Below are 23,542 nucleotides of genomic sequence, written 5' to 3'. Positions count from 1 at the left end.
ATTACTACAACAGACATGATTTAGTAGAGTACACATTATTACAACAGACAGGACTTAATAGACAGTATATATTATTACAACAGACAGGACTTAATAGACAGTATATATTATTACAACAGACAAGACTTAATAGACAGTATATATTATTACAACAGACAGGACTTAATAGACAGTATATATTATTACAACAGACAGGACTTAATAGACAGTATATATTATTACAACAGACAAGACTTAGCCATATACCCCTTTCCTAGCTCAAAATGGCATGTATCTCTGGAAAACAATGATGTGTGTGTGTGTGTGTGTGTGTGTGTGTGTGTGTGTGTGTGTGTGTGTGTGTGTGTGTGTGTGTGTGTGTGTGTGTGTGTGTGTGTGTGTGTGTGTGTGTGTGTGTGTGTTTGTGTGTGTGTGTGTGTGCATACGTGTGTGTGTGTGATCGTATAGCACTGTGTGTGTGTTTTGGGGTGGGAGGGGGTCTTTATTATGGGAAGCGTGGGCAACTAGCGGAAAGCTTGCCCTGTCAGCAGGAGATCCACCTTGCAGAGGCTGTGGGGAAGATAATGAGACGGAAGTGAGAGGCGGCAATGCCCTGATAAAGACTGATAATTTGAGGCTTTCTAAACAGTTTAGTGTGCCATGGAACATGATGACACTATTGGGTCACATTTCTGATTGTACCAGAAAGACTCCAGCAAGAGTGTGGGAGAAATCTGCATGTCAAAATGACTGCAGTTCTTTAACAAATCCCTCTAAGTGCAACTTGTGCAAACAGATAAAAAGATGAATGATGGACACCCAGACAGACCACATGGATTAGTCCTAAATTGTATCCTCCATTGTGGTCTGGAGAATCTTCATTTTCAGCTTTCTTCCAATTGTCATACAGAACTGGCCATCTCAATTTCTTTGTAATTTGCATCCAAATACACCATTTGAGTCGATTTATCCAAACACAAATTAGCGTCATTGCACCACTACACAAAACTGTGAAAATGGAAACACAAAACGGGACGCCATTATTTCTTGGAGAGGATACTATTGTATCCGAGAGGGGTCTGGATTAGGACTGAAATGATTCTGGATTTCACCACTACTTGTTCTGCCCAACACTGAACATGTTCTTAGTAAGACATTATCTGCAGTTCTTTAAGTAAAACAGACATCTAGATATTTTCCTTGCAGTGTTACCTGTATCAGAGCTTGTCTGTTTCGGTTGGCAAGCTCAACAGTCAAGTCGCCCTGCGTATCTATCAATCCATTCTGCCTAACAAAAGCCACAGCACCCTAGACAAGGGCACCACTATATGACTGTTTGCCAACAATGACGTATCTGTGGTATTCACAGACGTGTTTGGTTTTGGGCTGGGTGGGGACAATTCATTTTCATTTCAATCACACTGTTTTCTTTAGTTTTCTTCGTTGGAGCAGCTCCACGCCCAGTAGAGACAGCTAGATGAGACAGTGGTATCATTGGTATAGAATGGGTTGGACATGATATGGACATTTAGACACCCTACAGTAGTACAATAGCATGGATACTGGCAACACAGTGAGAAAGGCCATGTATAGTCTAGTCATAATATGGATAAGTACAATCTTAATGTGAGTTAATGTAGCGCAAAGAAAAGGACAGGGAACTTTCCTAGTCCATATAAATCCAATAGGAAGCATCATAGTCCGCAAAAATCATGATATTTTTCCTCTCTCTCAGACCAAAGGTTGAGAGAACGCCAAGAGCCTGCAAAGCTGTCATCAAGGCAAAGGGTGGCTACTTTGAAGAATCTCAAATATAAAATATATATTATGTTTAACACTTTCTTGATTACTACAAGATTCCACATGTGTTATTTCATAGTTTTGATGTCTTCACTATTATTCTACAGTGTAGAAAATGGTCAAAATAAAGAAAAACCCTTGAATGAGTAGGTGTGTCCAAACTTTTGACTGGTACTGTATATGTAAATAAAAAAGGATTTGTCTGACACGGTAAAGCAGTTATCCCCCAGCCTGTTAGTTCTCTAGAACCCCTGACAGATGATGTTGCTGACAATATCCTGATAGTATCCAACTTCACCTCAACACCAAACTAGCACATCTCAATTCGTTCAAGTAATACTTTCACAGAGGAGCATCAATTAATTAACTGAAGATCCAAACAAGAGAACCTGAACATGTGTCAAGAGCAGTGTACTGTAGGTATTCATCTAAATATATGGCTCTGGGCAATGCATGCAACTGAGCGGCTGCAAGAATGCAATTAACAGCGGCGAGGCTATATACAGTAGCAAGGCTATATACAGTAGCAAGGCTATATACAGTAGCGAGGCTACATACAGACACCGGTTAGTCAGGCTGATTGAGGTAGTATGTACATGTAGATATGGTTAAAGTAACTATGCATATATGATGACCAGAGAGTAGCAGAAGCGTAAAAGAGGGGATGGGGGTGGCGGGACACAATGCAGATAGTCCGGTTAGCCAATGTGCAGGAGCACTGGTTGGTCGGCCCAATTTAGGTAGTATGTACATGACTGTATAGTTAAAGTGACTATGCATATATGATAAACAGAGAGTATCAGCAGCGAAAAATAGAGGTTGGGCACACAATGCAGATAGTCCGGGTAGCCATTTGATTACCTGTTCAGGGGTCTTATGTCTTGGGGGTAAAAACTGTTGAAAAGCCTTTTTGTCCTAGACTTGGCACTCCGGTGCCGCTTGCCATGCGGTAGTAGAGAAAACAGTCTATGACTGGGGTGGCTGGGGTCTTTGACAATTTTTAGGGCCTTCCTCTGACACCACCTGGTGTAGAGGTCCTGGATGGCAGGCAGCTTAGCCCCAGTGATGAACTGGGCCGTATGCACAACCCTCTGTAGTGCCTTGCGGTCGGAGGCCAAGCAATTGCCGTACCAGGCAGTGATGCAACCAATCAGGATGCTCTCGATATTGCAGCTGTAGAACCTTTTGAGGATCTCAGGACCCATGCCAAATCTTTTTAGCTTCCTGAGGGGAATAGGCTTTGTCATGCCCTCTTCACGACTGTCTTGGTGTGTCTGGACCATTCTAGTTTGTTGGTGATGTGGACACCAAGGAACTTGAAGCTTTCAATCTGCTCCACTACAGCCCCGTCGAAGAGAATGGGGGCGTGTTCGGTCCTCCTTTTCCTGTTGTCCACAATCATCTCCGTAGTCTTGGTTACGTGGAGAGATAGGTTGTTATTCTGGCACCACCCGGCCATGTCTCTGACCTCCTCCCTATAGGCTGTCTCGTCGTTGTCGGTGATCAGGCCTACCACTGTTGTGTCGTCTGTAAACTTAATGATGGTGTTGGAGTCGTTCCTGGCCATGCAGTCGTGGGTGAACAGGAAGTACAGGAGGGGACTGAGCACGCACCTCTGGGGGGCTCCAGTGTTGAGGATCAGCGTGTTCCTACCTACCCTCACCAGCTGGGGGCGGCCCATCAGGAAGTCCAGGATCCAGTTGCAGAGGGAGATGTTTAGTTCCAAGATCCTTGGCTTAGTGATGAGCTTTGAGGGTACTATGGTGTTGAACGCTGAGCTGTAATCAATGAATAGCATTCTCACATAGGTGTTCCTTTAGTCCAGGTGTGAAAGGGCAGTGTGGAGTGCAATAGAGATTGCATCATCTGTGAATCTGTTTGGGCGGTATGCAAATTTGAATAGGTTTAGGGTTTCTGGGATAATGGTGTTAATGTGAGCCATTACCAGCCTTTCAAAGCACTGCATGGCTACGGATGTGAGTGCTACGGGTCTGTAGACATTTAGGCAGGTTGCCTTTGTGTTCTTGGGCATAGGGACTATGGTGATCTGCTTGAAACATGTTGGTATTACAGACTCAATCAGGGACATGTTGAAAATGTCAGTGAAGACACCTGCCAGTTGGTCAGCACAAGCCCGGAGCACACGTCCTGGTAATCCGCCGTGTCACTGGGCAACTCGCGGCTGTGCTTCCCTTTGTAGTCTGTAATAGTTTGCAAGCCCTGCCACATAAGATGAGCGTCGGAGCCAGTGTAGTATAATTCAATCTTAGCCCTTTATTCACACTTTGCCTGTTTGATGGTTAGTCGCAGGTCATAGCAGGATTTCTTATAAGCTTCGGGGTTAGAATCGTGCACCTTGAAAGCGGCAGCTCTACCCTTTAGCTCAGTGCGAATGTTGCCTGTAATCCATGGTTTCTGGTTGGGGTATGTACGTACAGTCACTATGGGGACGACGTCCTCGATGCACTTATTGATAAAGCCAGTGACTGATGTGGTGTACTCCTCAATGCCATCGGAAGAATCCCGGAACATGTTCCAGTCTGTGATCACAAAACAGTCCTGTAGTTTAGAGCTGCTTCCTGTGCTTGGCCCTCCTATGTTGAACATAATAAACGGCTCTCTATCCACTGGATGTGTACCAAACTCACTAAAAGTGGCAGTAATAAAGCCTCTCTTGAAAAAGCTAAACCTTGACCCAGAAAATATAAAAAACTATCGGCCTATATCGAATCTTCCATTCCTCTCAAAAATTTTAGAGAAGGCTGTTGCGCAGCAACTCACTGCCTTCCTGAAGACAAACAATGTATACGAAATGCTTCAGTCTGGTTTTAGACCCCATCATAGCACTGAGACGGCACTTGTGAAGGTGGTAAATGACATTTTAATGGCAACGGACCGAGGCTCTGCATCTGTCCTCGTGCTCCTAGACCTTAGTGCTGCTTTTGATACCATCGATCACCACATTCTTTTGGAGAGATTGGAAACCCAAATTGGTCTACACGGACATGTTCTGGCCTGGTTTAGATCTTATCTGTCGGAAAGATATCAGTTTGTCTCTGTGAATGGTTTGTCCTCTGACAAATCAACTGTAAATTTCGGTGTTCCTCAAGGTTCTGTTTTAGGACCACTATTGTTTTCACTATATATTTTACCTCTTGGGGATGTTATTCGAAAACATAATGTAAACTTTCACTGCTATGCGGATGACACACAGCTGTACATTTCAATGAAACATGGTGAAGCCCCAAAATTGCCCTCGCTAGAAGCATGTGTTTCAGACATAAGGAAGTGGATGGCTGCAAACTTTCTACTATTAAACTCGGACAAAACAGAGATGCTTGTTCTAGGTCCCAAGAAACAAAGAGATCTTCTGTTGAATCTGACAATTAATCTTAATGGTTGTACAGTCGTCTCAAATAAAACTATGAAGGACCTCGGCGTTACTCTGGACCCTGATCTCTTTTTGAAGAACATATCAAGACCATTTCGAGGACAGCTTTTTTCCATCTACGTAACATTGCAAAAATCAGAAACTTTCTGTCCAAAAATGATGCAGAAAAATTAATCCATGCTTTTGTCACTTCTAGGTTAGACTACTGCAATGCTCTATTTTCCGGCTACCCGGATAAAGCACTAAATAAACTTCAGTTAGTGCTGAATACGGCTGCTAGAATCCTGACTAGAACCAAAAAATTTGATCATATTACTCCAGTGCTAGCCTCTCTACACTGGCTTCCTGTCAAAGCAAGGGCTGATTTCAAGGTTTTACTGCTAACCTACAAAGCATTACATGGGCTTGCTCCTACCTATCTCTCTGATTTGGTCCTGCCGCACATACCTACACGTACGCTACGGTCACAAGACGCAGGCCTCCTAATTGTCCCTAGAATTTCTAAGCAAACAGCTGGAGGCAGGGCTTTCTCCTATAGAGCTCCATTTTTATGGAACGGTCTGCCTACCCATGTCAGAGACGCAAACTCGGTCTCAACCTTTAAGTCTTTACTGAAGACTCATCTCTTCAGTGGGTCATATGATTGAGTGTAGTCTGGCCCAGGAGTGGGAAGGTGAACGGAAAGGCTCTGGAGCAACGAACCGCCCTTGCTGTCTCTGCCTGGCCGATTCCCCTCTTTCCACTGGGATTCTCTGCCTCTACCCTGTTACGGGGCTGAGTCACTGGCTTACTGGGGCTCTCTCATGCCGTCCCTGGGGGGGTGCGTCACCTGGGTGGGTTGATTCACTGTTGTGGTCGGCCTGTCTGGGTTGGCGCCCCCTTGGGTTGTGCCGTGGCGGAGATCTTTGTGGGCTATACTGGCCTTGTCTCAGGATGGTAAGTTGGTGGTTGAAGATATCCCTCTAGTGGTGTGGGGGCTGTGCTTTGGCAAAGTGGGTGGGGTTATATCCTTCCTGTTTGGCCCTGTCCGGGGGTGTCCTCGGATGGGGCCACAGTGTCTCCTGACCCTTCCTGTCTCAGCCTCCAGTATTTATGCTGCATTAGTTTATGTGTCGGGGGGCTAGGGTCAGTTTGTTATATCTGGAGTACTTCTCCTGTCCTATTCGGTGTCCTGTGTGAATCTAAGTGTGCGTTCTCTAATTCTCTCCTTCTCTCTTTCTTTCTCTCTCTCGGAGGACCTGAGCCCTAGGACCATGCCCCAGGACTACCTGACATGATGACTCCTTGCTGTCCCCAGTCCACCTGGCCATGCTGCTGCTCCAGTTTCAACTGGCCTGGGCCCTAGGACCATGTCCCAGGACTACCTGACATGATGACTCCTTGCTGTCCCCAGTCCACCTGGCCATGCTGCTGCTCCAGTTTCAACTGTTCTGCCTTACTATTATTCAACCATGCTGGTCATTTATGAACATTTGAACATCTTGGCCACGCTCTGTTATAATCTCCACCCGGCACAGCCAGAAGAGGACTGGCCACCCCACATATGCTCTCTCTAATTCTCTCTTTCTTTCTCTCTCTCGGAGGACCTGAGCCCTAGGACCGTGCCCCAGGACTACCTGACATGATGACTCCTTGCTGTCCCCAGTCCACCTGACTGTGCTGCTGCTCCAGTTTCAACTGTTCTGCCTTATTATTATTCGACCATGCTGGTCATTTATGAACATTTGAACATCTTGGTCATGTTCTGTTATAATCTCTACCCGGCACAGCCAGAAGAGGACTGGCCACCCCACATAGCCTGGTTCCTCTCTAGGTTTCTTCCTAGGTTTTGGCCTTTCTAGGGAGTTTTTCCTAGCCACCGTGCTTTTACACCTGCATTGTTTGCTGTTTGGGGTTTTAGGCTGGGTTTCTGTACAGCACTTTGAGATATCAGCTGATGTACGAAGGGCTATATAAATAAATTTGATTTGAATTTGATTTGATTTAGTTTAGCATCTGCTTCATCTGACCACTTTTTTACAGACCGGGTCACTGGTGATTCCTGCATTAATTGTTGCTTGTAAGCAGGAATCAGGAGGATAGAGTTGTGGTCGGATTTACCAAATAGAGGGCGAAGGAGAGCTTTGTTCGCGTCTCTGTGTGGAGTACAGGTGATCTAGAATTTTTTCCACTCTTGTTGCACATTTAACATTTGGGAGAACTGATTTAAGTTTCCCTGCATAAAAGTCTCTGGCCACTAGGAGCGCCACCTCTGCGTGAATGGTTTCCTGTTTGCTTATTTCCTTATACAGCTGACTGAGTGCAGTCTTAGTGCCAGCATCTGTCTGTGGTGGTAAATACATAGCCACAAAAAGTATAACTGAAAACTCACTAGGCAAGTAGTGTGGCCTGCAATGTATCACAATATACTCTACTTCAGGAGAGAAAAATCTAGAGACTTCCTTAGATTTCGTGCACCAGCTGTTGTTTACAAATATGCACAGACTGCCCTCCCTCGTCTTGCCGGTGCTGCGTATATCCTGCAAGCTGAATATCCATGTCATCATTCAGCCACGATTCCGTGAAACATAGGATATTACAGTTTTTGATGACCCGTTGGTTGGATATTCGTGATTGTACCTTGTCTAATTTATTGTCCAATGATTGCACGTTGGCGGGTAATATTGACGGTAACGGCAGCTTTCCCACTCGCTTTCTGAAGATCCTCACGAGGCATCCTGCTCTGTGTCCTCTGTACCTGCATCTCTTCCTCTTGCAGATAACTGGGATGTTGGCCTTGTCGGGTGTTAGGAGAATGTCTTGTGCGTCCTGCTTGTTGAAGAAAAAATCTTCTTCTTATCCGAGGTGAGTGATCGCTGTCCTGATATCCAGAAGCTCTTTTTTGCCGTAAGATAGTGGCAGAAACATTATGTACAAAATAAGTTACAAATAACGCGAAAACCCCCACATAATAGCACAATTGATTGGGTGCCCGTAAAACTGCTGCCATTTCTTCCGGCGCCATTTTTCAATGGGTATGACAGGGTATGAGAGAAGTGACTCAACACGCAAAACCTCAAAATATTGGAGAGCCTCCATAGGAAGCCTCTGGGAATTCCCTGGGACTGGATGCTCCTGGACCTGCCCTGTCCTCTGGGAATAAGAGGAGCAGTGACAGTCAGGGTGTTCCCCCCTCAGCTAGGCTAGCCAACAACATCAGCCACACATCAGCCTGTGGTCTGTGTGGAATGGTGACAACTCAGGCAGGACTGTCATGAGGGAACGTAGTGTGGAGTGTGTGCCATATACTGAACATGGGGGTGCTATTTTCCCCCAGGCATGGCAGTTTGTGCGAATGGGGAAAAAGCATACAGTGGCTAGTGCATTGTGTAAAGAGTGATTCATAACGTAGGGAGGCTCTACAAGAGTATAGTCCAACATACCATAGTACACAGGACTTCTTTACTGAAGCCCAACAAATCAATATGCATATGAACGCATTCACAGTATGTGTAACTATGCTTGAAATCAATGCAAGCAACGGGTGACAATGCTTAAGAAGGAGAGTAGGAAACTAAAGAAAATACCTAAATCACTAATCAATGTGCTTCAGAAAAAGCACCTCCAGGAAACTACCCCAGAACTGGAACTGTCCTGTAGGTGTTTTTAAGCAGGAAGGGAATCCCAGACAAGGTATAGACAATTCCTGGGGTGTCAGGGTAGCCTAGTGGTTAGAGCATTGTACTAGTAAGCGAAAGGTTGCAAGTTCAAATCCCCGAGCTGACAAGGTACAAATCTGTCGTTCTGCCCCATAACAGGCAGTTAACCCACTGTTCCTAGGCCTTCATTGAAAATAAGAATTTGTTCTTAATTAACTGACCTGCCTAGTTAAATAAAGGTCAAATAAATAAAAAATCCCAGACAAGGTATAGTCATGTTTAACTAGGCTATACAGTATGCTACTGTAGAAAACCATGAGTTGGTGTCTGTTGAAATGTAAAAACCCACAAAGTTAGCGTCATTGCCACAGAAGTCCCAGCTGACTGAGAGTGTTACATCCCTTCTACCATATGTGATAATCCACTGACATCTAAAATTCAACGAAGCATGTCAGTATAATCTGCACTCATAAACTATATGACCAAAAGTATGTAGACACCTGCTCATCAAAATCATGGGCATTAATATGGAGTTGGTCCCCCCTTTGCTGCTATAACATCCTCCACTCTTCTGGGAAGGCTTTCCACTAGATGCGGGGACTTACTTCCATTCAGCCACAAGAGCATTAGTGTCGTGCAATGATGTTGGGTGATTAGGCCTGGCTCGCAATAGGCGTTCCAATTCATCCCAAAGGTGTTCTACACTGATCTCGATAAACCATTTCTGTATGGATCTCGCTGTGTGCATTGTCATGGTGAAACAGGAAAGGGCCTTCTTTTTCCACAAATTTGGAAGCACAGAATTGTCTAGAATATCACTGTAGCATTAAGATTTCCCTTCACTGGAACTAAAGGGCCTAGCCTGAACCATGAAAAACAGCGCCAGGCCATTACTCATCCTCCGCCAAACCTTACAGTTGGCAATATGCATTCGGGCAGCTAGTGTTCTCTTGGTATACGCCAACCTCAGATTCGTCCGTCGGACTGCCAGATGGTGAGGCGTGATTCATCACTCCACACACCACTCTTTACAGCTATCTATCACTGTTCTCATTGTCAACTAGACCACACTACTGAGTACTGTGGTTAACTTAACATTTACAGGCAATATAAAATGTTACACATTTTACAGAGATAGTCCCCTATTCGGCAGAGACTGGGTGTGTGCACCTATAGATTAATAGATTGTGTGATCAGTGTTCCTGATCCGAGATCAGAGTTTACGAGCATAGTGAATGTGATAGCAATAGCACCCAGGTCGTTTCTTTTGCAAACACTCCGACTTTACATAGCTATATCATACAATCACTAGTGTGAAGGGACGCTGTGTTGACATAATGATTGGGCAAGCTGCTGTGGACATTCAAGCCAAAATGAGGAATATCACCTGGTGCCACAATGCTACCTCAGACTCTGAAGCAACAGGTGTAGACTGTTAACCACCTGACAAGAGACACTCTCCCTCTCCCTCTCTCTCGGAAAGAACGTTAGTTAATATTTCCAACAGTGACTTAACTCAAGCAATATCAATATCAAGAGCATACTGTGTCATGAACTACCATAATAACAGTATTAAAAACATTGCTAATGCTAATACATTAGCAATGTTTGCTAATACACAATCTTCAAGTCGATTTAAAAGCTTGATCTTTTCCACCAGCAATGGTGAGGCTATAAAATGCACTGTTAGGAGTTTGATGTCAGAGTAACTCATCTAAAACACCTGCTTAAGAGCAGTTTAACAGCAAAACCTTATATTATATATAGTGTATCATTACAACTTCTAGGGGTCATGTGCATCAGATATTAATGTCAGGTTAAGTTCAACATCTGTTTTGTACTCTTTCTTCTCCTTTCTTGTGCTCCCGAAGGAAACTTGCCTCATCTTAGTCACTTTTGTACCCTACAATTATCTTGCTAAGAAGACATGTTATACTTTCAACTTCTGTGTGTGTTGAAAAAGAAAGAGAGAGAGAAAAAGAGCTAAGAAAAGAAGCAGGTGATAACCCAGCTAAGTTGTTAAAGTTTAATGCAAACAGAACCCAGGAATCCTCAACAAAGGCCTACCACACACACACACACACACACACACACACACACACACACACACACACACACACAGTTTGTATTAGTCCTCTGTAACTGACCTTTTGTCTCACATCGTCTTAGATGGAGCCGGCCCTAGTTCATAAACAGGTTATTTATGGCCCCTGCTAACAGAGCTTCTTACCCTCCAGCCCTCCCTCTCTCTACCAGGACAGGGGTCCCAGGACGCCCAGTGACCTGGCCCCCAGGGCTTTAAACACCCACTCACAGGACAATATGGACCAAATCCTACCTTGAGACTAAGAAGACTAAAGAATGTTCTCACAAATCCCCCATTGATTTCTATGCATGATTTACGCACAGGGACTAAACCATTCTGTTCTGATAAGATGGGTAATAAATTGCCAGATTGTTATCTTGGTTTATCCTCAAGTGGCCCTCAAGGGAACACAACCTTCTTTATCCTGGATTGTGGAGAAACAATACATCTTATCTTTAAACAGCCCCTTGTAAACCCTCTTCCTGTGTATTTTTTGTGTGTGGCTAGTGACCTACGTCCTTGGGGCATCATGGGAAATGAAGTGTGTGGTCAAACAAAAGAAAAACCTATGGGAAACCAGAAGACTAGAGGATCTTGCAATGAGAGCCATTAGGCCTAGTAACAGTTTACATTTGGGGACATGTTCACAGGCCCAGATTAAGCCGACTTTCAAATCCTTGACTAAAAAGAATGTTCAATGGAAACTCTCCATTGGTCCAGGAGTAGTACAGATGTAGGATCTTAATTTGGACCAGTTTGCTACAGCAGGAAAATAAATCTGCAGCAACAAGAAATGTGAATTATAAAAAAAAATTGTAGGGGTGGATACATCTTTCGTAAGGTAAAATCAAGTCTGAAATTTCAAAGTGGAATTTACAAACTACAGAATACTTTTAAAACTTGAAATGAACTATATGTTTTAAATGTCCTGTATTGCAGGAAAGTTCTCCTGCAACAGTGTGATCAAATTCATATCCTACATCTATATAAGTAAAAACAAGCAGTGGATTGGGCTACTATTCTACCTGGTATGTTAGCATAAACATTGGGATGTAGCCTGTATCTCCATCTGAAAGGGAAGGAGTCGTGTGGGGTGTCATGCTATAGTAGCCATGGCTGACACTTACCAAAACGCCTCTCTGGGTCTTCTTGTCATACGACAGACAACCGTGGTCAGAGGAGAGGTGGAACAGGTACTCCTCCTTTTCTGCCACTCTTCCTCTTCCTCTTTCGCTTTCTCCTCCTCCGGTCAGTGCCTGATGAAGATCTTCCACATATTTCTTCCTTTCCCAGTCATCTCCTCCTCTGGTACTGTAAGAGTACAAAGCAGGGATTAAAACAAGAAGACACAACTTTAGTCCCCAAGGTTTCTTCTGGCATTGATCCTCACTTTTCAATCAGAGATTCTACTTAGCTACCTACATGTAGGTGTGTGGACTGGCCAGTCAATGATATTGATGCCATTAAATAGGACTGGAGTTGTGTAAAATTGCTGACGTGACTATACCGAAGTCTCACTGGAAGGACAATGCATGTACAATGCATGTATAAAGGAGGCTTAAAGATTAGGGGAAAATGTGCATTATGGGAAACAGCACCACTGTTTGCCCCAGCGCCTTTGCTATTGTTTTTGTTTTGTTGATAAAAAACAATGTAGAGGGGCATTCGGCAGTGTGAAAAAAATAAAAAAATCAGTACACTGCTGTCCTATCGCACGTGCTACGATATCAGGGGGCGCGGTTCATTTTCAGTAAGTTCTTTGTTGTTGTAACATCCCAAACAGACGTGGCAGTCTCACCAATTAAGAATTCCAGCTTTAAGGAAAGCATGCAAGGAAGCCAAGGAGAAGATCATTAGCTGTTCTCCAAGGGGCCAGGGTCCCAATTAACACAGGTTCAAACACACACTCACACATGCACGTGCATATCTGTCACAATGCTGTTACTGCCTGTCATCTCCCAGATGGACAGCCAGAGAAGAGAGTAGCTATGTTCCATGTGTACATGAAAGCAAACATAGCAGTGCTATGTTGCCATTCCTAAATAACACAAAACAAATGGTGCACTAAGTAACTTCTTAGTTGAAAGACACAGTGTGGCATTCACTCGGACACCCCTCAACACACAAACACGCACACACACACACACACACACACACACACACACACACACACACACACACACACACACACACACACAAAGACAGGCCTTGTAAGGCTTCATCAATGTAATACACCTGTAAGCTGCACCATATGAGTGAATATGGATGATGAAACAAGCCCGCTGCTGTCCCTCTGGCTAACAGACCTGCAGTCACAGTGCTATGAGTCGAGGTACATAGTTGGGCCAGGTGCCTACTTAAGAAGCCTTATGAAGAGAACCCCAAACACACCTGGTGACAACACAGTCTGGAGGATGGTGAAGGAGTCGGGCCTCTACCATGTGTGTGTGTGTGTGTGTGTGTGTGTGTGTGTGCACGCATCTACATACATGCTTGTGTAAGCCGCATCTAGCCCTTACCTTCTCCGATCCAGGACGAGCTGCCGTCACTGAGGGCGAGAGTGAAACCAGCACCCAGGTCTTCGGCCCAGTCCACCCGCAGGAAATAGGGGATGCTTGGGTCCAACACCACACTGATCTGACGGACCGTACCACTCATGCCTCCCAAATACCGTCCCACTTCTAGCTCCAGACCTGCAGAGATAGAGACCCAAGGGACAGACTTTAGACAAGGACAATCTTCATCATGTACATAAAACACTCTTGATGTGACAACTTTAAAAATATATATATATGTTACGTATTTGGAGTATTAACAGTGGTTGCATCAATGCCGGGCATTGTTTCATTGCTCATGGTTTACTGTGAATACAAGCCCCCATGCAAATTCACTCAGGGATTGGGCAGTGTCATACAGTGTGTTGCAACAAAGGGCCTTTTAGGAGGTTGTATATGTGTATGTGTGTGACGTTAAAACCACAGGGGACATCCATGGGGTCTGGCATTGGGGTGTTGGCTCTCTAACCACCAACAAAGTTCAGAATAAAAGAAAAGAGCACAACATCCTGGTTGTTTAACAGCTAACTCAATTAGAATGTTGTGTATCAAAACATATATGTTAGTCCTAGTTTTTTTTTGTTTAGTTTAGTTTATTTTTACAGGGACAGTGCACATTAATCAACGTTTCAGTAAAAGTGCCGGTTTTAGCCAGCCGGCTAATTTTCAACCGCAGTCCCTGGGCAGGTTATTAAAAACAATTACAATATAGACAATAGCACCATAGAACAAGCAAGACATAGCAACATAGGACAAGCAAGACATAGCATACAGACAGAGCAACATAGAACAAAAAGCAGCAAGACAAAATTCATAAAAGCAACAAAGTGTTTCCACACCTCACAAGCTACAGACAACAGACAACATGGAAAGCGGCAACACACAGCTAGGGACCATGTTCACAAATCTGATTGACCTTTAGCCAGGTCTTCAAGCATTTTGTGAAAGTGTGATATGTGGTGCAGTTATGTGTGTCTGATGACAGTGTATTCCAGACATGGGAAGCTCTCACAGAGAATGCAGATTTACTAAAGGTGCTTTTCCTTAGGGGAACTATACAGTCACCTCTCATGGCAGACCTTGTGGATCTGCTGCCATATGTCTGGGTTTTCTGTTTAACAAAAATATTGAGTGGAGGGGGAGCCAGGCCATTAAGGATCTTGAATACAAGACATGCGTCGGTGTATTGCACAAGATTTTCCCAACTCAAGAGCTCATGCTTTCTAAGGATGTGACAATGATGATGGCTATTGGGCTTCCTGTCAAGCACTTTGAGAGCCTGTTTGTAGACAGACTGAATAGGTTTTAATGTTGTACAGCAAGCTTGGGCCCAACTAGTCAAGCAGTATGTTAAGTGGGGGGAGTATCATAGATTTGAAGTACAGTTTTGCTACCTCTGTAGTCAAACAATTTCGTATAAATCGGAAATTAGCTAGATTGAATTTAGTTATTTGAATTACCTTTTTCACATGCTTTTTAAAAGAGAGGTTGGAATCAAGTATGATGCCAAGGTACTTCAAATCGGATACCACCTGGAGCTTCTCCCCTGACACATAGACATCTGGCTCAGTAGCATCTGTTGCCCTCTTTGTGAAGAACATGCAAAGTTTTTTTCACATTGAGATGCAAACACGAGTCACTGAGCCACTTTGTAACCTGGACCATTACAGTAGTGAGTTCTTGTGCAGCTTGTTGTTTGCTCTTTGCATGCACATATATCACTGTATCATCTGCATACATTTGAACTTCAGACCCAGTACAGACAGAAGGCAGATCATTAATGTACAGGCTGAACAGGAGGGGCCCCAGTATTGACCCTGGGGCACGCCCACATCATAGCTACGAGTGGGCGACAGCTCATTGCTCACTCTGACACACTGAGTTCTGCCTTCAAGGTATGATTTCATCCATCTCAAGGCATCAGGGGAAAAGTTGAACTTGGACAATTTTGTGATGAGAATCTCATGGTTAACAGTATCAAAAGCCTTCCTTAGGTCCAGAAACACAGCCCCAACAGCACCCCTTTGTCCATCTTGGACTTCACATTTTCCAGAAGAAAGCAGTTGGTCGTTTCTGTGGAGTGTTTCGCTCTGAAGCCAAACTGCATGGAGTGTAATGTGAAGGGGCTGTTGTTGAGGTGGGCAATCAGTTGTTCTGCTACACACTTTTCAACAACCTTTGACACCACAGGTAGTATACTAATGGGCCTGTAGTTACTCACGTCAGCAGGGTCGCCTGATTTAAAGATGGCCGTTATTATGGCCGACTTCCATACCCTTGAAACACACCGAGACCAATAGATGTGTTGGTGACCTTAGTAATGGGGCCAATGAGTGACTCTTTGTAGTTTTTAAGAAAGGTAGAGTCCATCCCAAACACATCTTTGGCTTTAGAGTTCTTTAGTGAGCTAATCACCTTGTTCACCTTTTGACTCAGAAACCTCCCTTATGATGAAGACAGGTTGAGTGTCATTCACTAGCACTGAGCCCAAGAAATCAGTGGAGGGGTTCTGTGTCAGTAACCTGACAGAGTCAATAAAGTAGGAATTGAAGGCTGTTGCTATTTCAACTGCATCCTGTGTTAGATTGTTATTCACCATGATTTCTAGTCTTTTTGCAGTGTTACTATGGTCTTTCCCTGTTAACTTTTTTAGATTCTCCCATATCAATTTAGAATTTCCCTTTGCTTCACCAATTATGTTAATAAAAAAGTTTGCCTTGGCCTGTCTGATTTCTTTTATCACCTTATTTCTCAACATGGTAAACCTACGTCTGTCATGCTCTAATTTAGATTTTAAGGCTATTTTTAGAGCATAATCTCGTTCTTTCATCAATTTCCAGATTTCTCTATTTAGCCAAGGAAGAGTGCTCTTTTGGCCAGGTTTGGATTTGATTTTCTTTAGGAAGCCATTTATTGTAGTCTGGATTGTGGATAGAAAAACCTGACTATCAGCTTCCACGTCTGTATAGGACAAGAGATCATTCCAGTTTATTCCCTTAATTGCTTTTTCAAAATAGTTTAATTCACTCTTAGGTATTCTGAGTTGATCCGGCTTTCTAACAGTAGAGAGGTTAAACCTGCTCTTAGACAGCTTTCTGGCTATAAGTGTCAGATTATGATCAGACAGCCCAGTAACCATATTGAATGATTTAGTCACTCTCTGTGGTTTATTACTGAACACCAAATCAATCTGTGTTTTAGAGCAACAAGTCACCCTGGTTGGCCCTTTAACTAGCTGTGTAAGGTCAAAGGTATTAGTGATCCGTTTGAGCGTTTTCCTACAACACTTCTCTTCATAATTCATGTTAAAATCTCCCATTAAAATGACCTCTTTCCCAAAATCACATTCCCTAAGCATGGTATTAAACTGATCAAAAAACACACTTTTGGTGGAAGGTGGCCTATACATTCCAATGAGGGTAAAAGACATTTGGGGAGACAGTGTAACGTTCAGACTGAATCACTTGAATCCCTGCAGGTTTTGCCAGACAAAGATTGATCCTCAATCACAAAAATGATAATCTGAGGATTACAAACCAATCTCAGATTCCCCTACCTGCAACATTTCTTCAAATCTCCCAATACAGAAACCATTGATGGATTAGAAATGTATTGGAAAATGTGTTTTCCTCGACAAAGCCAGGGAAACTTTTACTTGATTACGAATGTCCATGCCAAAAAGCATGATTACAGCTTCCAGGTGAAGTGAGAGGTGAGTTGGACTATTGCCTGCCAAAGTATAGGGCTGAGTGAAAAGAACAGCTTCATTGGCAGTTGGCCATTTGGACACGTTTGAAGAAATGAAAAGAAGCCCATTCGGAGAGGGAGCCAAAAGTTATGTGTACACACATTTTTTTCTCCCTAAAAAAGCCCAAGGAGCAGGTCAAGGTGATTCAAAATCAGTGGTACAGCTGAGACCTGTCCTCTCTCACACAGACACACACACAGCAGATTAAAGTTGACCCTTTGTGCTCTGAGGAGGGTTTGGTTAGGCAGGATGGAGGGGTAAAGGATAAGGAGAGAAGGGGGGTAGGGTAAACTTTAACCTCATAAAGAGAGCCCAGCTTCTCATTAGTTACTGTAACATCTGTCTGAAGGGACGATGACCCTGCAGTAATGACAGAAGGACACTCCAATTAAATAAACACTGTGCTGACTCTCAGGAATGGAGCAATGCCCATAGAGCTTCAAAGCCAATGCTGGAATTCTGGCCATGTCATCCTCATATCCCTTACACACAATCATCCCTGTATCCCTAAATCATGACACAAACTCCCTCCCTTTCACCTCCAGCCCCTCACTCCTCTATTCTCCTCTCACTAACTCTGTAATTCTTTGTTCACTCCTCCCCTCTTTCCCAATGTTATGTTCTGTTCTTTCTGTTCTGAAGCACGTTTGACAGGGTCTCAATGGTTGAAGTCTCAATGGTGCAGTACCCTACTGTAGGGGTCATCAAAAGTTATTTTAAACCTAACACTAATCTTAACCACAGTCCTAACCGTATGCCTAACCCTAACCTTAAATTAAGACCAAAAAGCTCATTGTTTAAAAACTATTCTAATAAATGCAACAGTCGGAAAATCGACAAAGATACTCCAAACTTTTTAATTTGTGTATTACATTTACATTTAAGTCATTTAGCAGACGCTCTTATCCAGAGCGACTTACAAATTGGTGCATTCACCTTATGACATCCAGTGGAGCAGCCACTTTACAATAGTGCATCTAAATCTTTTAAGGGGGGTGAGAAGGATTACTTTATCCTATCCTAGGTATTCCTTAAAGAGGTGGGGTTTCAGGTGTCTCCGGAAGGTGGTGATTGACTCTGCTGTCCTGGCGTCGTGAGGGAGTTTGTTCCACCATTGGGGGGCCAGAGCAGCGAACAGTTTTGACTGGGCTGAGCGGGAACTGTACTTCCTCAGTGGTAGGGAGGCGAGCAGGCCAGAGGTGGATGAACGCAGTGCCCTTGTTTGGGTGTAGGGCCTGATCAGAGCCTGGAGGTACTGAGGTGCCGTTCCCTCACAGCTCCGTAGGCAAGCACCATGGTCTTGTAGCGGATGCGAGCTTCAACTGGAAGCCAGTGGAGAGAGCGGAGGAGCGGGGTGACGTGAGAGAACTTGGGAAGGTTGAACACCAGACGGGCTGCGGCGATCTGGATGAGTTGTAGGGGTTTAATGGCACAGGCAGGGAGCCCAGCCAACAGCGAGTTGCAGTAATCCAGACGGGAGATGACAAGTGCCTGGATTAGGACCTGCGCCGCTTCCTGTGTGAGGCAGGGTCGTACTCTGCGGATGTTGTAGAACATGAACCTACAGGAACGGGCCACCGCCTTGATGTTAGTTGAGAACGACAGGGTGTTGTCCAGGATCACGCCAAGGTTCTTAGCGCTCTGGGAGGAGGACACAGTGGAGTTGTCAACCGTGATGGCGAGATCATGGAACGGGCAGTCCTTCCGAGGTTCAGCTTGAGGTGGTGATCCGTCATCCACACTGATATGTCTGCCAGACATGCAGAGATGCGATTCGCCACCTGGTCATCAGAAGGGGGAAAGGAGAAGATTAATTGTGTGTCGTCTGCATAGCAATGATAGGAGAGACCATGTGAGGTTATGACAGAGCCAAGTGACTTGGTGTATAGCGAGAATAGGAGAGGGCCTAGAACAGAGCCCTGGGGGACACCAGTGGTGAGAGCACGTGGTGAGGACGCAATCCAACGCAATCCAAGCGTGGGCCGCGCCGGAGATGCCCAACTCGGAGAGGGTGGAGAGGAGGATCTGATGGTTCACAGTATCGAAGGCAGCCGATAGGTCTAGAAGGATGAGAGCAGAGGAGAGAGAGTTAGCTTTAGCAGTGCGGAGCGCCTCCGTGATACAGAGAAGAGCAGTCTCAGTTGAATGACTAGTCTTGAAACCTGACTGATTTGGATCAAGGTCATTCTGAGAGAGATAGCGGGAATGAAATCATATATACATTTTCTTATTGTATCAGGTATATTTTTTAAATATATTTAGTGTAAAAAAAAAAGATTATATGTTCCTCATTTCCATAAATACACAGGGTATATTTACATATATGAACACATTAACAAAAAAGGGTTTAAACAGGGCTGCCACCAGCACTCACCTGAACAGCCTAGACTGCCTCAATTACTTATTCAACAAGTGTGTGTATAGCAGGATACCCTCAGAATAAAAATCAACACGACTGGATCACACTAGATTACACCTATGTAAACATCAAATCAAATTGTATTGGTCACATACACATATTTAGCTGATTTTTTTTTTTTTATAATGGGGAGCCGGTTATTGCGAGTGTAGCTAAATGCCTTCCATTGTTTGCAAGTTTAGACATAATAATCACTATTATCATTTTCGGGAGGGACTTTTATTTCAGCGCATCTAATTTGTAAAAATGTCAAACAATTTCTAAAAATGATTATAAAAACGTTACCTTGTCTATTAAGACAAAAAAAACAGGGGGTAAATTTAAAAAAGGGTGGGAATACATTTTGTGAATTAAATATTTTGTCATGATGAAATCTTGGAAATAAAAACAATGAAATGTTTTTTGGGGTTAAATCCAAACAAGCACTTTATAATAATCACTGTAACTTGATTCCTGAATAGACCACACTGTGTTTTTTGTTTTATTATTTGTATTTATTTGGGGATTTTACACGTTTGCTCAGTCTGTTCATTGAAAGAGATGGCAATTCTATATGTAAAATATGACTGTAATATTTCTTTAATGTATATATACACTGCTAAAAAAAATAAAGTGAACACTTAAACAACACAATGTAACTCCAAGTCATTCACACTTCTGTGAAATCAAACTGTCCACTTAGGAAGACACACGGATTGACAATAAATTTCACATGCTGTTGTGCAAATGGAATAGACAACAGGTGGAAATTATAGGCAATTAGCAAGACACCCCCAATAAAGGAGTGGTTCTGCAGGTGATAACCACAGACCACTTCTCAGTTCCTATGCTTCCTGGCTGATGTTTTGGTCACTTTTGAATGCTGGCTTTCACTCTAGTGGTAGCATGGGACGGAGTCTACAACCCACACAAGTGGCTCAGGTAGTGCAGCTCATCCAGGATGGGACATCAATGCGAGCTGTGGCAAGAAGGTTTGCTGTGTCTGTCAGCGTAGTGTCCAGAGCATGGAGGCGATACCAGGAGACAGGCCAGTACATCAGGAGACGTGGAGGAGGCCGTAGGAGGGCAACAACCCAGCAGCAGGACCGCTACCTCTGCCTTTGTGCAAGGAGGAGCAGGAGGAGCACTGCCAGAGCCCTGTAAAATTACCTCCAGCAGGCCACAAATGTGCATGTGTCTGCTCAAACGGTCAGAAACAGACTCCATGAGGGTGGTATGAGGGCCCGACGTCCACAGGTGGGGGTTGTGCTTACAGCCCAACACCGTGCAGGACGTTTGGCATTTGCCAGAGAACACCAAGATTGGCAAATTCGCCACTGGGCCCTGTGCTCTTCACAGATGAAAGCAGGTTCACACTGAGCACATGTGACAGACGTGACAGTCTGGAGATGCCGTGGAGAACGTTCTGCTGCCTGCAACATCCTCCAGCATGACCGGTTTGGCGGTGGGTCAGTCATGGTGTGGGGTGGCATTTCTTTGGGGGGCCGCACAACCCTCCATGTGCTCGCCAGAGGTAGCCTGACTGCCATTAGGTACCGAGATGAGATCCTCAGACCCCTTGTGAGACCATATGCTGGTGCAAGACAATGCTAGACCTCATGTGGCTGGAGTGTTTCAGCAGTTCCTGCAAGAGGAAGGCATTGATGCTATGGACTGGCCCGCCCGTTCCCCAGACCTGAATCCAATTGAGCACATCTGACACATCATGTCTCGCTCCATCCACCAACGCCACGTTGCACCACAGACTGTCCAGGAGTTGGCGGATGCTTTAGTCCAGGTCAGGGAGGAGATCCCTCAGGAGACCATCCGCCACCTCATCAGGAGCATGCCCAGGCATTGTAGGGAGGTCAAAGGCACGTGGAGGCCACACACACTACTGAGCCTCATTTTGACTTGTTTTAAGGACATTACATCAAAGTTGGATCAGCCTGTAATGTGGTTTTGAGTTTAATTTAATTTTGAGTTTGACTCCAAATCCAGACCTCCATGGGTTGATAAATTTGATTTCCATTTATATTTTTTGTGTGATGTTGTTGCCAGCACATTCAACTATGTAAAGAAAAAAGTATTTAATAAGAATATTTCATTCATTTAGATCTAGGATGTGTTATTTTAGTGTTCCCTTTATTTTTCTGAGCAGTGTATATATATCGTCGTTCTGCCCCAGTTAACCCACTGTTCCTAGGCCGTCATTGAAAATAAGAATTTGTTCTTAACTGACTTGCCTAGTTAAATAAAGGTTAAAATATATATATATACACAAATGTTTGGACACACCTGCTCATTCAAAGGTTTTTCTTCATATTTTCTACATTGTAGAATAATAGTGAAGACATCAACACTATGACATAACACATTTGGAATCATGTAGTAATCAAAAAAGTGTTAAACATATCAAAATATATTTTATATTTGAGTTTCTTCAAGTAGCCATCCTTTGCCTTGATGAGAGCTTTGCCCACTCTTGGCGTTCTCTCAACCAGCTTCACCTGGAATGCTTTTCCAACAGTCTTGAAGGAGTTCCCACATATGCTGAGCACTTGTTGGCTGCCTTTTTCCTTCACTCTGCGGTCCGACTCATCAAAAAAACATCTCAATTTGGTTGAGGTCGGGGGATTGTGGAGGCCAGGTCATCTGATCCATCACTCTCATTTGTGTTAAAAATAGCCCTTGCACAGCCTGGAGGTGTGTTGGGTCATTGTCCTGTTGAAAAACGAATTATAGTCCCACTAAGCCCAAACCAGATGGGATGGCGTATCGCTGCAGAATGCTGAGGTAGCCATGCTGGTTAAGTTTGCCTTGAATTCAAAATAAATCGCAGACAGTGTCACCAGCAAAGCACCGCCACACCATAACACCTCCGCATTCATGCTTTAAGGTGGGAAATACACATGCAGAGATCATCCGTTCACCCACACCTCGTCTCACAAAGACATGGCGGTTGGAACCGAAAATCTCCAATTTGGACTCCAGACCTAAGGACAAATTTCCACCGGTCTAATGTCCATTGCTCGTTTCTTGGCCCAAGCAAGTATCTTCTTCTTATTGGTGTCCTTTAGTAGTGGTTTATTTTTGGCAATTTGACCATGAAGGCCTGATTCACGCAGTCTCCTCTGAACAGTTGATGTTCTCATGTGTCTGTTACTTGAACTCTGTGAAGCATTTATTTGGGCTGCAATTTCTGAGGCAGGTAACCCTAACGAACTTATCCTCTGCAGAAGAGGCAACTCTGGGTATTCCTTTCCTGTGGCGGTCCTCATGGGAGAGTTTCATCATAGCACTTGATGGTTTTTGCGACTACACTTGAAGACACTTTCAAACTTCTTGAAATGTTCCGTATTGATTAACAATCATGTCTTAAATGAATGATGGACTGTCGTTTATCTTTGCTTATTTGAGCTGTTCTTGCCATAATATGGACTTGGTCTTTTACCAAATAGGGCTATCTTCCGTATACCCTTTTACCTTGTCACAACACAACTGATTGGCTCAAACGCATTAAGGGAAGAAATTCCACAAATTAACTTTGAACAAGGCAGACCTTTTAATTGAAATGCATTCCAGGTGACTACCTCATGAAGCTGGTTGAGAGAATACCAAGAATGTGCCAAGCTGTCATCAAGGCAAAGGGTGGCTACTTTGAAGAATCTCATATATAAAATATATTTTTATTTGTTTAACAATTTTTTGGGGTTACTACATGATTCCATATGTGTTATTTTATCGTTTTGATGTCTTCACCATTATTCTACAATGTAAAATAGTACAAATAAAGAAAAACCCTTGAATGAGTAGGTGTTCTAAAACTTTTGACCGGTATTGCAGTCTATCACAGTGCCATCCGTTTTGTCACTAAAGCCCCACTGCAACCTGTATGCTCTCGTTGGCTGGCCCTCGCTACATATTCGTTGCCAACCCCACTGGCT

General features: G+C 43.9%; 1 pseudogene; it reads right to left on the bottom strand.

The window, feature by feature from the left end:
* Positions 1–15,126, bottom strand: part of LOC115117858 (DNA repair protein XRCC4-like) — a 52,253-nt pseudogene extending 37,127 nt beyond the window's left edge.
* Positions 15,127–23,542: the final 8,416 nt, after the last annotated feature.

This window comes from Oncorhynchus nerka, linkage group LG27 (assembly GCF_034236695.1).
Source record: "Oncorhynchus nerka isolate Pitt River linkage group LG27, Oner_Uvic_2.0, whole genome shotgun sequence".
NCBI classification, from domain to species: Eukaryota; Metazoa; Chordata; class Actinopteri; order Salmoniformes; family Salmonidae; genus Oncorhynchus; species Oncorhynchus nerka.
The sequence above is the reverse complement of the archived record's forward strand: the minus strand, read 5'-3'. Positions and strand labels throughout refer to the sequence as shown.